The sequence below is a fragment of the Apium graveolens genome, chromosome 10 (assembly GCF_009905375.1).
Source record: "Apium graveolens cultivar Ventura chromosome 10, ASM990537v1, whole genome shotgun sequence".
In the NCBI taxonomy this organism is placed as follows: domain Eukaryota; kingdom Viridiplantae; phylum Streptophyta; class Magnoliopsida; order Apiales; family Apiaceae; genus Apium; species Apium graveolens.
In genome coordinates this window covers 188356165-188371831 of record NC_133656.1, presented here as the reverse complement: position 1 = coordinate 188371831, position 15667 = coordinate 188356165, and the positions used below count along the sequence as shown (strand labels likewise).

Sequence of the window (15667 nt, the reverse complement as noted above, 5' to 3'; positions counted from 1 at the left end):
GTTGTCTTGGTGCATACTGCGGTTGCTGAAAACCAGGGGGTTGTACTGCTTAGCTGGATATTGCTGATAAGTCTGTTGAACCGCATTTTGAGCGTTGCTCCAGCTGAAATTAGGATGATTGCGGTTGTTAGGATGATAGGTGGTTGGCACAGATTGCTGCGATCGCTGGAATTTGCTCACGAACTGAGCTGATTCACTAGAAATTGTGCACTGATTAGTCTCATGGGCACCATCACAAAGCTCACAGATACTAGTGATTTGATTAATTCTATAATTAGCCAAAGTGTCCACCTTCATTGTCAAAGCCTTAAGTTGGGCAGCGATAGCAGTTGCTGTGTCCAACTCCAGAATTCCTGCTACTTTTCCCTGAGTCAGTCTCTGGGAAGGATTCTGGTACTCATTAGCAGCCGTCAGTTCAATAAGTTCATAGGCTTCATCGTAGCTCTTAGCCCATAAGGCTCCTCCTGATGCTGCATCAACCATGGGCCTAGAAGTAGGACCCAATCCATTGTAAAAGCCGTTAATAATCATCCAATCAGGTATGCCATGGTATGGAAACTTCCTTAGCATCTCCTTATATTGATCCCAAGCCTCAAACAGATATTCTCCAGTTTGCTGCGCGAACTGGGTAAGAGCTTTCCTGATTGTTGCAGTCTTCACCATGGGGAAGAATTTAGTGAGAAACTTTTGAGCAAGATCTTCCCAAGTTGTGATAGACCCTGCTAGTAGAGAGTGTAACCAGCACTTAGCTTTGTCCCTCAGAGAGAATGGGAAGAGTCATAGCTTGATAGCATCTTCAGTCACTTCATTGAATTTGAAAGTGTCGCAGATCTCGATGAAATCCCTGATGTGCATGTTGGGGTCTTTAGTAGGAGAACCTCCAAATTGAACTGAGTTATGTATCATCTGGATCGTGCTTGACTTGATCTCAAAAGTGTTATCCCTGATGGCTGGTCTGATGATGGTAGACTGATATCATTAATCTTAGGCTTAGAATAGTCCATCAAAGCCTTCAGATTTTCTGCTTGATCAACCATAGCTACTACAATTGGTTCTTCAACTTTCTCTTCGTCTTCTACCTTCTTTTCTTCCTCAAAAACTTCCCTACGAACTACCACAAGTTCTTCCTCGGCTTTATCCAGTGTTCTCTTACGAGTACGCGAACGCGTATACATACACCCTCGCTAGAGTACCTGAAACCAGACAAGAAACAATTAAGTAATAATGTCCGAGTCAATGAACTTTAACGACCACTGAGGGAAAGCACATAAACTATAAATTAACATTACAGTCCCCGGCAGCGACGCCAAAAACTTGTTAGTCGCTAAATACGCGCTAATAATACACGCAAGTATATGAGTTCGCAAGTAGTATAGAATCTTTTCTAGTTCATTCCCACAGAGACTGTATTGGTTAACTATCTAATTTATGCACCTAAGCAACATTGTATGATTATTATCCAATGCTAAGATGATAACAAATTGAGATTGTTTATAACTAAGAATTACGCTAACAATTATAACTACGAGAATAAGATTGACTGAATTGATATATATGACAAACATGGGATTCTAACTTCATTAAATACTTCATTCAATAGCCTTATTTTTCTTAACCTTAGCATGCAATGGTGATGACACTAATAAGATAACACGAAACTGATAAACGCCAACTTTCGTTGCACGAGTACCATTCTACCAAATATCCACAAAAGAGATAGAAGCTGAATAGGCACCAATTATATTGAGACCCTATATGTCTTTAGAATTTGACAACATAACGGTTTAAGCACAAGTTATCTATCTTGATTACATAGGGCAAGTAAGATGGTTGAAATTACCTACGAATCATGCATAACAAATACATGAACCTATGCTAGCATGGCAAGTTCTAAATCCTTAAATTCACTTTTGCTTCATTAAGAATTAACACGCTATCTTATAAGTTCGCGACAATCATAAGACGAATACGCACAACCAATACTAGGATATCATACAATCACCACTTACTAAGACATCAAACAATTTAACTAAAGAAATTCATAAATAAATCCACTAGAACCCCACGATAACGATTAGCCAATAATCGGACTCATTATCAACGTGGGTTTCGATGAAAATATGATATAATAAACGTATTCTTTATACGAATAAATAAAACCAAGTACAAACAAGAGTATAGGTTCAGTAAAACAAGAAACAAGCATCCAAATTATAACTCAAAATAAAGATTCTCAAGAATAAAGTAGATCGTCTTCGCCTTTGTTGAATTGTGCTAAAGGTGTCTTGCCGTCTTCTCCTTGTGCTCTGGTCCGTCTCTGACTTGTTATCTATTAAAAACGACCTAATATGAATATATATAGCAGCCCTCAACAATCTGGAAGCTTCCCTTTTAGAATTGTAGTAGAAACAGGATTCTGAAATTCGGCCTCGGCGCGGCTGGAACCCCGGCGCGGCCGCGCGCTATCACAGAGAGGCGCGCCGTCCTTCTAGGAAAAATTCAGATTTCTTCTTAAAACTTTCTGCTTCGAACCGGCTTTCCATGAGTTTTTATTCCAACACCACCTGGACACTAAATTAGCACCAAAATAATGCTAATTCACTTGATTACCTGAATAGTGCATGAAATGCAAAAATACTAGAAAACACATTAAAACACATAACAACTTGAGTACAAATACACAAATTCAAAATTTATTAGAGTATAAAAAGTATTATAAATGTCACTCAACACTCTGTAGTAGACTACAAATATATGAGTGTTTTATCGTGCAACAAGATTACAAATTCAGTTATATATGGCCGACTAGACAAAAAATCTTAGGGCCGACCGGCTACGTTTTAGTTTAATAAGGTAAAGTATGCTTAGGAGTTAAGAAGATTGAGATTTTATAATGATATATAAATTATAATTAATTTACAATTTTTTTTAATAAACGAAACTTCTTTTTAAATAATATATTAGGTATAGTTGAAATCGGAGTTACCTAAGATTTTTGGTTGTACTTAACTTAGGGTTGACCAATACTACCTAACATTTTTGGTTATATAGTTGATTAATAAACATTTTTTTTTCTAAAATATGTAGAGCTCACCAACCGGGGAGTATAATCTTGTCTTGTACATGATGTTCAATTTCCTTGTAGTTGCTTGGTAAAATTTAACTTGTAAATGTTTTTGTAAGTTTTTGGATTACTTGGCAAAAAAAAAACTTAACTTTTACACTTTACTTAAGCTTGGTATAGTTTAAAAAAGGTTCAGCCATTATTTTCCTTTAAAGACCCATTTCTTGAAGATCACTAGAAGTTAGCAGACACATTGAGCACATATATTATATGGAATTAATGAAATAGCTTAAAATGATATTTGGAAATTTTTCCGGAATTGTAACATTAGCCTAGTACTCATTTAGCAAACCAATCGTCAAGAAGAAAATTTTGATATCCAGATTTCTGTTTCACATTATCTATGCTTTTTAGCTCTACAACATCAAGATCCTTTATCGTAAAGAATATAAAGCAAGTATACAACATCAAGGAAGGTGTACTGCAAGAAATTATTGGAGATATAAATGTAGAGTACTGGAGCATGCCTGTAGGCTAATCATGGACATCGCTTGGGAAGGCAAGGGTGTCCAGACGTGCCCCAAGCTCTATCGCCTCTTAGAAGCCGATTCCATACTGCATTGGTGCTATGAGTTGAGAATGCGGTCCAAGTACCAGTTGAATTCTCATATCTAGTATGTGTCATCCGATTGAACTTCTTCACATTCTTGTTTTTCTGAATGTCGTTTGGATCAATGTCTACCGTGAATATATCTCCATAAGGCCTTGCAGAATGCTCGATAAGAGGCAAAGAGATTGGATCAACAGAAACTGCAGCAAGATCTGCAATGACAACAATGCTCTGTCCATCTGGACTAAAGAATGGATGGTTCACATGCCCTGCAAGATCATCTGCACTTCCCAGCACTCATACCACCACGTCTTTATGGTTAGGGTCTACCAGATATATAGCAAAATATCCGGCATCAAGCATGTGGTCCTTTGCAGCAGTTTTAGGCTTTATCACGAGTTGAAGTGAATATAATCCAATTTCCAGTTGGAGACCATTGGCAATGTGTGTCTACCCAGTCCCCCTCTGTTAGCCTTGTTATATCTCCTTCCCCATAGTCCCCTTAGCTAAATCCTCCATTATGTATAAATTCTTATATCCCTCGTCCCCTACATAGCCTCTTGTAGATCGAAAAACTAATCTAGTGCCTGTGTTATAATTATAAACCAAAGTGGTAGTTTTATATGTTTTTGGTATATTTATATATCTTACTACAAAGCACATAGGTAACAACAATTATGGTTTATAGAAAGGTGCATACCTTCAGGATTGGTGGAAGGGAAGGCATTGTTGCCGCGGTCGGTGAGCTGCATATGATGTGCTCTTTCTTTGGAGACGTGGTAGATGTGCAATGGTTCTTGATTCTTGAAAGAAGATCCAATGCAAACATACAGAATATCTTTCGCTTTATTTTGGTTCCAAACTGGTGCCAATATTGTGTCCAGCTCTTTAGGCACCTATGTATATAGTAAACTCAAAATTAACCTTGCTTTAACCGATCCCAATGTAGGGTTGATGTGTGCTTGCGCGAGTAAAAACTAGTCACTTTAAAGGATGTGTAATAGTGTCTGTGTCTCTGCGTACTCATGTCTTACAGTACCGTGAAAACTTCCCGCGGTTCTCGCTGATCCTTCCAAGTCAACTAGCCACACAGCTCTGAAATCATTGCCAACAAATGCAAGCTTGCTGCCATCTTTAGAAAATGTTGGAAATGCACCTGACAGTCTAAACAATCCTACATCTGGTTGTGGAGAGTTTACCTTGTGGAAACGCTTTTCCATGTTACTCGCGTCACTCTTATCACAAATAAGATACAAGCATCTGCAATTAAGTTACTGAATAAATCCTAAATTAAAACAAATTTATTCGTTATTAATACCATTTCCGATATCAGCACGAAATATGTCCCAAAATTTTCCAACCTTCCAGTGAAAAAATATAATATTGTCACTTCCCCGTGTTGGTCAGCCACCATTATCAACAACCAAATGTCGTTTATAAGGCTTCTGGACATTCATCACGAAAATGTCCGTCTGCAGATCATCAATCTCCCCATTAATCCAACCCGTCTTTTTCTGGAACGATGTATTGGTAATACAGAATGTTGATGTGTCATTCAAGACAATATTATCCAGCTGTCATTCTAAAACCACCAGCTGTCATAACAAACTAAACATTGCAATGCTTATATATATAGTAGATCAGAGAGAAGCAGTCAGTCAGTTAGTTAATTTTCATTCTTGTTCATCTTGTACACAGCAAACATGTAAAGTTAGATAATATCATTTCCTTCATAATACACAATACACATTCATGAGAAATTGATCTAAGATACATAAACTATCATGGTATCAGAGCATGATCGATCAACATTCCGCAAATTCACGTATTGAGATGGCTCAGTTTTGCTAAATTTAGATCGCAACCGCAAATTTCAGTCAATTTTCTTGAGATTCAGGTGTTTTCTGATCTCGTTTACTGAAACTCTTCTGTTTTCTGCAATTTATGCAAATTTCATGTGAAAATTCATAGTTAAACACTTCGATTTCATCAATCTCTATAGATATTGTTGATTGTCTTCAATCTGTTTGTTATAATGTCTACTCGTATTGCACAAGATCCTTCAAACATTTACTTCAGACATCCGTCTGATTCAAACTCGAATCAATTACTTTCCGTTAAATTCAATGGTGCGGGTTTCAATAATTGGAAATGAAGTATGATGCTTACGTTATCTGCTAAAATAAGCTAGGATTCGTTAACTGTACAATTGAAACTCCAAATGTGACACATGATGATTACAAGTTATGGGAGCGATGTAACGATTTGGTAATATCTTGGTTATTGTTCAATCTGGATGAATGTATCGCCGGGAGTGTGTTGTTTCTAAAGACAACAAGATCAATTTGGTTAGATCTTGAAAATCGCTTTGGATACACATATGTTACTCAGGTGTTTTCACTAGAACAGAAGTTATCAGAACTGAAGCAAGGAGATCAATCTGTATCTGAATTCTATACTCATATTAAAACTCTTTGGGATCCATTGATGATGTTAATCCACTGCCAACTTGTAATCGTGAAAAGTGCACATGTGTTTTATCTGAGAGATTTAGGCAAATGCAACAAAATGGCAGGGTTCTGCAGTTTTTGATGAAGCTAAATGATCAGTATTCTATGATTAGAGCTAACATTTTGATGATGATTCCTCTTCCTGGTCTAAATCAGATATACAGAATGGTTGCTCAGGAAGAGAACCATTAAGAATTCTGTCAAGTTTCAAATTCTCAGATTGAAAATCTTGCATTTGTTGCAGATAAGAGGTTTTCTCAAAATTCTAAATTTCATGGACCAGGTCATGGACCAGGAAATTTTCAGAAGCAAAATCAAAATGTTAACTCTTTTACTAAAAAACATGTTCATAAATCTGGAAACACCTATTTTTGCACTCACTGCAAGATGGTTGGGCATAGCAATGACAGGTGTTTTAAGCTACATGGTTATCCACCTGGTTTCAAGAATAACAGAGAGAGAAAATTTACTGCTAATGTTACTTCTACTACTCAAGACTCAGAAAATTCTACCAAACAAGATCTTTCTGCTCCCATTTCTATGTTACAATACAATCAACTTCTTGAACTCATCAACAAGCAGAACATTGGTTATATGGATCAAAACACAAATTCTCTTGATATTGCAGGACATGCTTTACTTGCAGGTAAAGTGTGTTTAATGTCACATTTTTCTTCTGAATGGCTTCTTGATAGTGGGGCAACAGATCATATCAGTAATTTCATATCTGATTTTAAAGAATTTACAGTAGTGGGTGATGCAGGTAGTCACATTACTATACCGGATGGTAGACAAATTAAGGTTACACATAAAGGAACTGTTAGACTAAATGACAAGATCACACTTCATAATGTGTTGTTGGTTCGTGAATTCAAGTATAAGATGATATCAGTCCACAAGCTTTGTAAAGATATGCAATCTAATCTTTACTTTTCTGACACAAAATGCTATTTACAGGACCTTTCTCAGAGTCGGTCTCCACTTCATCTTGGTGACTTGCAGAGTGGTTTATACACTGTACTTGCTGTTGAATCTACTGATGGTGCTCATTTACAATTCTTTCAGATGTCTACTCAGCAATCTAAAGCTTGTCTTGGTATTACATAAGAGGCCAAATTATGGCATTTAAGGCTTGGTCATTTATCGTTTCCACAACTCAAATTTGTTCAACCAGTTTGTTTAGCCAAAGAGTGTGCAGAATTAGAATTTGTTTACCAGTTTGGTAACCCGTAATTTAATGTTAATAGACAAACACGAGTGGAAAAAAGAGAACAAAAAACTTGAGAATACCATGGGTAAAAGGATCTTCACTTGCTGTTGAGAGTCTGATTTTTTCAGCTTTTTTCTTCCTGTAAAATCCGAAATAACCTACAAGTAACAGCAATCCTACTGCTGCTACAGCAATGCCAGCTATGCCCCCGGTGGAAAGCCCCGGTTCCGTAAAATCAAACATTAGCTCAAACATCATAAAGACTCCATGCTACCTTAAATCTCATATGTAGTAAATGAACAAAAGCCAGCATAAGGGTTAGACCTCCTTTGCTGCAAAAAGGAAAACAAACAAAACTGAATCAGATGTCAATTTAACGGAAACTTCACCATGACAAAGCTAGTTATAATATATAGCACTCTCAAATCAGAAATATAGATAAGCTACCTGGATTTGAAGGGTACAAAAGTTTCATTTTGATCTGTAAAAGCGAAAAGACAACTTTAGAAATACACATTCAAGATAAACAAAAAAAAATAATTACCAAGAATTCATTTGCACTTGCAAATATCTTTAAAACTATCAGTAATTATAAAGACTAAATTACCAGCTTCTAAGGAAAAATACGACATACATATAGACTAATTACTACCAAATCAATCTTTACACAAAGCACTATAATTCTAAACCAGATGCTTAATTCTATCAACATTAACATAAAACAAAATTCAAGCTCACAAAAACTGAAAGATCACCTTTGCCAGGAACATAAACAATTCCTCTCCCTGCATTAAAATCAACACCAGGATTATATCTCCTCAACAAATTTGCACCTAGTTAACACAAATCTAACGATTTATTGAAAACAAGAGTTAGGGTTCATGTAATTGAAAGATATAATTCAAATTAGGGATCTTAATTGTTAGTTCTTGGTTTTAATTTGGAAAGTTAGGTTTTGAATTTAGGGTTCTATGTTGAGAGTTCAGAAAGATGGGTGGAGAGGGGAAGTAAGAGTGATGGAGAGAGAGAGAGAGATGTTCTTCCATCAGAGAGAGTTTTGATAGCTTTGATTTTTGATTTTGTGTTTTTTTAAATGTATATTTGAGGATAAAGTTGAAAAGAGGGGGAAGAGTCGAAAATAAACTAAGGCAAAACGGGGGAAATTTAAGAGGGAATGAAATTTTGGCTAGGGGGAATGGGGAAGGCGCGCTGCTGAATTTTTTTTAACAGACATTTAACATCAGTTCTTCTAACAAACTGATGTTTATAAGCACAAAAGACATCGCTTGCTCAAAACCGATGTCTAAAATACTTTTTACATCGTTGAAATAAGCAACCGATGTAAAAGAGGCGATGTATATCCTACTTTTTCTAGTAGTGAATATGTCCAAAAGCTAAAAAAACTAGATGCTCTTTTCCTATAAGTTCTATCAAGACTACAGTTGTATTTCAAATGATTCATGTTGATATTTGGGGTCCTTATAGGACTAAAAACCATAATGGTTGTACTCAATTTGTGACTATAGTTGATGATTTTAGCCGATACACTTGGATTCATTTAATCAAGTTTAAATATTATGTGATTTATGTACTTAGCAAGTTTGTTAACTATGTTGAAGTGTAGTTTCATACTAAGGTTGAGTGGATCAGGTCTGAAAATGTAAAAGAATTAACAGAAGGAGATTTGCAGATTCTTTATCAAGCAAAAGGGATTATCCATCAAACAAGTTGCAGGTATACTCCCCAACAAAACGGGGTGGTGGAACGTAAACATAGACATCTTTTGGAAATAGCCAGGTCATTAGCTTTTCAATCTCAATTACCTTCTAGTTAATTAGGTGAATGTGTTTTATGTGCATGTTATCTAATTAATAGAATTCCACTTAAAAGCATTGATAACATGACTCCCTTTCAGAGGCTATACAATAAACCTTCAGATTTAAGTCACCTTAGAGTCTTTGGATGTTTATGTTATTTGTCCACTCTCAAACACTCTAGATCTAAATTTGATCCTAGGTCTACCCCTTGTATCTTTCTAGGGTATCCACCTTCTCAAAAGGCTTATAAAGTTCTTGACTCACAGACTAGACAAATTACAGTGTCAAGAGATGTTTCATTTCATGAACATCATTTTCCTTTTTATCTGATTTCAAAAACTAGTTCTCATCCTTATAAAACTGCTATTTTTCTTCTAAAAATCTCTTCTCCTAATGGTTATTTTGATGATGATACTGATAGTCAGCAGTTTGTTGATTTCACTACTAATTCTGATTTTCAAAATCATACTTCTTCCACCATTCAACAATCTCAACACTCACAAATTCATGATTTTTCTAATTCTCAGAATGATTCTGATTTTTCACACCACTCTGATTCATCTGATCACATTTCACGTTCCACTAATTCTTCTATAATTGTTCATGTTAGGACATCAACCAGAATTAGAAAACCTCCATCTTATTTAGAATCTTACAAATGTAATGTGTCCCCCCTGGCATCACCACCACACTGGTGCAATCTGGTCAGATATGAATCTTTTCCCACTTTACATAAAGTCTTCTTATCTCAAACCGGTGTTCTCATTGAGCCAAAGAATTACAAAGAAGCTTCTCAACATCCTCTGTGGCTTGAAGCGGTTAATAAAGAATTAAAGGCATTGGCATATAATAATACCTGGGATTTAATTGATTTATCTGCAGGCAAGAAACCAATTGGTAACAAATGGGTTTTTAAGGTAAAACTAAAGGCAGATGGCTCATTGGAACGATGCAAAGCCTGATTAGTTGCAAAAGGGTTTAATCAACAGTTTGGAGTGGATGACGGTGAAACCTTCTCACCAGTCATTAAAATGACAACAGTTAGGTGCTTAATTTCTTTAGCAGCTAGTCGTAACTGGAAATTGTTTCAGCTGGACGTTAATAAGGCATTTCTTCATGGTGATTTACTAGAAGAAGTCTACATGAAAGTTCCAGATGGTGCGCCACATAAACCTAATCAAGTATGTCGTTTAAAAAAGTCTTTGTATGGTCTCAAACAAGCTTCACGAGAATGGTTTACCAAGCTATTACATGAGCTTATTTTTCAGGGTTATAAGTAGTCCAAAAATGACTACTGTTTATTTTTAAAGACTACTGGTATGCACACAACGATTGTAGCTTTTTATGTTGATGACATTATTGTCACCGGAGATGATTTAATTGAGATTGATGCCTTAAAATCTCATTTAGATCGTGTTTTCAGTATTAAAGATCAGGGCATTCTTCACTATTTTTTAGGCATTGAGGTAGGATATTTTCAGGAAGGCATTTTGTTAACACAACAAAAGTTTACTAGAGATTTGCTTAAAGATTGTCATCTTGAGCTATCAAAGATAGTTGTTACTCCTCTACCTTTGAACCTAAAACTCAATATGACTGACGGCTCTTTACTTGATGTTCCTGAACATTGCAGATCTTTAGTCGGGAAGCTTAACTACCTTACAAATACACGCCCTGATTTATCTTACGCTGTGCAAACTTTAAGTTAGTTTATACAGCAGCCTCGACTTCCTCATTTGCAAGCTTTACATCATACATTACGGTATGTTTCTCATTCATTAGGCCAGGGCATTTTTCTTAAAGGTTCGAGTACACTCAAAGTCCAAGCTTTTTCTGATTCTGATTGGGGATCGTGTCCTGACACACGACGTTCTTTTAACTGGCTATGTTATCTTAGTTGGAAATTCAATTGTGTCATGGAAATCAAAGAAACAAGGCACAATCTCTCGTTCTTCGTCTGAGGCTGAATATCGGGCTATGGCCTCAACAGCTTCTGAAATTACGTGGTTAGTTCGATTATTACAAAAAGTTGGTGTAACTGATATAACTCCTATTACTCTTCATTGTGGCAATATTTATGCCTTGTACATTGCTAAGAACCCCGTCTATCACGAGAGGACTAAATATATTGAAATAGTTTGCCACTTTACTCGTGACAAAGTCCTGGAAGGTCTTCTTCAGCTATCATATTTGCCTACTCGTCGCCAGCTTGATGACTTGCCCACTAAGGTGGTTCATTCTCCTCATTTCAAAGAACTTATATCCAAGTTGGGAATGTCAGATATTGCTTCTCTTCCATCCTCCAACTTGAGGGAGGCTATTGGTAATACAGAATGCTGATGTGTCATTCAAGACAATACTATCCAGCTGTCATTCTAAAACCACCAGCTGTCATAATAAACTAAACATTCCAATACTAATATATAGTAGATCAGAGAGAAACAATCAGTCAGTTAGTTAGTTAATTTTCATTATTGTTCATCTTGTACACAACAAACATGTAAAGTTAGATAATATCATTTCATTCTTAATACATAAGACACATTCATGAGAAATTGATCTAAGATACAGAAACTATCACGATGCCACTGCTATCTTTTTTCCACATGGTGAAACCGAGGCCCAGGGACTCAAATTAGCCTGAACTGTAAATTACAGGGTGTAAATCATACGAAATGTCATGTTCACTATAAATTTATAATCTTCTTAGCCTATAAATATTAGCAGCAGTTAAACTAGTGTAAATCAGTAGTCATGGTAATGCAAATCGTTGATCATCATAATCAGATCAGTTTATTGTTTTCTATGTTGGTGATAGAATATGATCCATGCAAGTCCAATACCTAACACGTTGAGATTTTTAGGAAAAATGTTAAATTAACATGGTATGACAAGACTAGTTGTAGTAGAACTCAAGTTCGGTCCCTCCTACCCCAAATATTAACATATAACATGATTTTCATTTGATCAAGTCCAGTATAAAAATTCAAAGAGTGCAAAATTGAAGTTATACCTAACTTAAATTTGAAATTCGTTTTTACTTGCGTGAAAGGGTAAGGCGATCAGTTGTCCCCGTAATGAGATTAGTTCTGTAAACGACAGTCCATGGTTGACGACGACGTTTAGCAGGATCCTTGGTGGATACAAAGACCAGATACTCCCCGTCCTCACCTGCAATGCAAGCATTATCTTCCATATGAATACCATCTGATCTGTCATAACGATCAGCCAAACTGAACACTTCAGGCTTTTTACCATCCTAATTAAATTCAAGAGCTATATGAAATGTTTCGAGGCTCTCTAGTTTCGAAACAAATATCGCAGGTGATATAGAATGGCCATTGTAGTGTGAAGTGCCTAACAACTAACAGTAGTTTAAACAAAGAAGGTTAAGGGAAAATTTTATACATATCAATCTGAACAAGTTTATATTATCAACTAGGGTTGAGCGTTCGGTCGGTTCGGTCAGAAACCGAACTGAACCGAATTAACCGAAAACCGAAATATTATTTTTTTTTCAAACCAAACCGAACCGAACTTATTTATAAACCGAACCGAATTATTTTGGTTTATCCTGCTCGGTTTTAAAAACCGAAATTTTTAAAAAACCTATTTTTACCATTATAAATGAAGTTACATTTACAACTTTGAAATTGAAAGTAAATAAAAGGCAAGATAAACTCAAACATTTACAAGATGTAATAAAATAATGCAGATTGTTCTTTTAGTACACCTCCACCATCCGCACAAAATTACAAACTTAAATATCCTAATAATTTTACAGATTATAACATGCATGCGGTTATCAATTCACATAAATTCAACACAAAAGTGAAGTTGTTGGATTGATACTTGGATAAAACAATCAAATTGGTGTTGAAATTGAATGTGCAGCAAGTTAGCGACGGCAACGGGTCTATGTACTGGTCGTGTTTGTAATTTAAGATTAGCTACTCTATTCTTAATCTGGGTTTTCTGGTTTTGGTCGACTGTATTTTCAATTTTATATATATTTACTGAATTATATTATATTATTACTCTATATTATATTATATATATATTATGATTATATATGTGCATATAATTCGGTTAAAACCGAACTAATAGTTTGTAAAACTAACCGAACCGATTTTATTTTGGTTCAAACTGAAAAACCGAAAAACCGAAATTTAAAAAAAACTCAAACCGAACTGAACCGAATTTTGTCAGTTTAGTTCGATTTTTCGGTTTCGGTTCGATTTTACTCAACCCTATTATCAACCTAACAACCGTAATTTTGTTTTGCTCGTGTAAAAAATTATTATGTTTATACCATATATGATATCTTCCTATAAATACTCCATATTTATAGTATACTGTTACAAGTAGCAGATAAATGAGAATTGTTGGGTACAATATAAAAAGTATTGTTTATTTGAACATATACATGCCCCTCATCCCATAAAAGAAAGTTCATTCTTCTCTGCGAAACATACTGAGCATACCTCATTTCAATCATCCATCACTAACACTGCAGAGGAACAGAGTACATGCATAGATCATTCACAATATTTTAGCAATCAGAATAGTCGATTTAAATATCCCACTTGACACCAACCAAACATTCCATTTATAGTAATGTAACTAACTGCATATGGTTAGATAGATAGATTTAGAAATATAGAAGTTAGATAGCAGTATATAGTCTAGAGGTAGATGAACATTTCTCCATTGAAAGACTTTAGCACACTTTCTCTCTCTTGTAACAAACTATTTGAGTGAATATACACTTTTATCTTCTCAATTAAGAAAAACCCCATTGATCTAATTTCTTTACTGAATAGAGATTGATTTCAACAAAGATAACATGATATCAGAGCAGGTTATAATGATTACGATCTTCATCAACGACTGATTTCACGATGTTCATCGTCGACTTCACCTGAATTTGCACTTTTTCGCTGGAATCTTCATTTTTTCATTGGAATCTGCATTTTTGTGAGGTTTTATCTTCTTTATATTGCAATTAATACGTTCAGCTCGATTGCGAGATTGTGATTTGATTGTTGAAAACTGTTGATTTGTTTGTTGTTGCTGCGATATTGTGATATATTTCGATTCGGCTAATTAGTTGATTGATCTGGTTGTTAATTACTTTTCGAGTTCATACGTATCATTTAGCTATGCAAAAATGTCGACTTAAACTGATAATACAAGAACTCAGCCTCTTTCTAACTTAGATCCTTCAAGCATATATTACATCCATCATTCTGATGCAAATATAACTCAGCTAGTTTCAGTCAAATTTAATGAAAACAATTTTAATAACTGGAAGAGATCTATGATGTTGATTTTATCAGCGAAGAAAAAGTTAGGATTGATAGATATATCTCAGAATAATCAAACAGTTTCGGAATTCTACACTAAGATCAAAACTGTGTGAGATAGCATTGATGATGTGAACCTGTTCCGACTTGCACTTGTGAAAAGTGTACCTGTGAATTGGGGCATAAGTTCATACAGAAACAAAAAGAACAGAGGATATTGCAGTTTTTGCTTAAATTGAATGACAAGTATAGTGTAGTCAGAGGTTATATTATGATGATACATCCATTGCCATCTGTATCTCAAGCTTATAGGCTGATAGCTCAGGAGGAGAATCATAAAGACATTTCCCAGAGTTCACACATTAAAAATGTGGCTTTTGTTGCTGACATGAGACATTATAGGCCATCTATGTCAATGCTCATAAGTTTTTTGGTTCTAGTATCAATAAATATTTTCAGAGACAACCACAGACTAACTCCAAGTATAATTTAAGGCCTCAGAATCCAACATTCACACCCCATAATCCAGCCTTCACACTTAGAAGGCCATCTAAGCTGGGTGCTAATTATTTTTATACTCATTGCAAGGTGCAGGGACATAATATTGATAGGTGCTTCTAGGTTCATGGGTTTTCACCAGGATTTAAAGGATTCAAGGACAAAAGGATGTCCCCTACTGTTGCTACAACCCTTTCTCAGAATCAGAATCAAGATTCCAATGCTTGTGATCAAAGTATTGCTAATGTTTCTAATTCTTTACAGGCCTCTAATCCTGACACTCATCATGGTAATCTCACAGATGAACAATACACTCAACTTTTGGATTTGCTCAATAAGCAGTTTCCTTCTATTGATCAACACAAAGAGATTACTTCTGGTCATGCACTTTTTTCAGGTATCCGTCTAATGACTTCTTCCAGATTCCATAGTGGACAGTGGTGCCACCGGCCATATTTGTCCAGATATAGGACATTTTATGAATTACACATATATTTCTGATGTTCATATAACAATACCATATGGAAGTAAAATTACAGTTCTACATAGAGGAACAAATATTCTTAATGACAAAATCAGTTTGACAGATGTACTACATGTACCTGACTTCACTGCGCCATAAGTGGACTATTGTATTGCCTAAATGGTGTTA

General features: G+C 35.5%; 1 long non-coding RNA gene and 1 other non-coding gene across 2 annotated transcripts; both read left to right on the top strand.

Moving 5' to 3' along the window:
- The first annotated feature begins 541 nt into the window (after window positions 1-541).
- LOC141694212 (small nucleolar RNA R71) lies at window positions 542-648 on the top strand. The gene has a single exon (XR_012563537.1). It is a non-coding gene; the product is annotated as a small nucleolar RNA R71 (small nucleolar RNA).
- Window positions 649-5172: 4524 nt separating this feature from the next.
- On the top strand, window positions 5173-7256 carry LOC141693462 (uncharacterized). Its single transcript, XR_012563128.1, has 2 exons — window positions 5173-5571; window positions 7142-7256. It is a non-coding gene; the product is annotated as an uncharacterized LOC141693462 (long non-coding RNA).
- Window positions 7257-15667: the final 8411 nt, after the last annotated feature.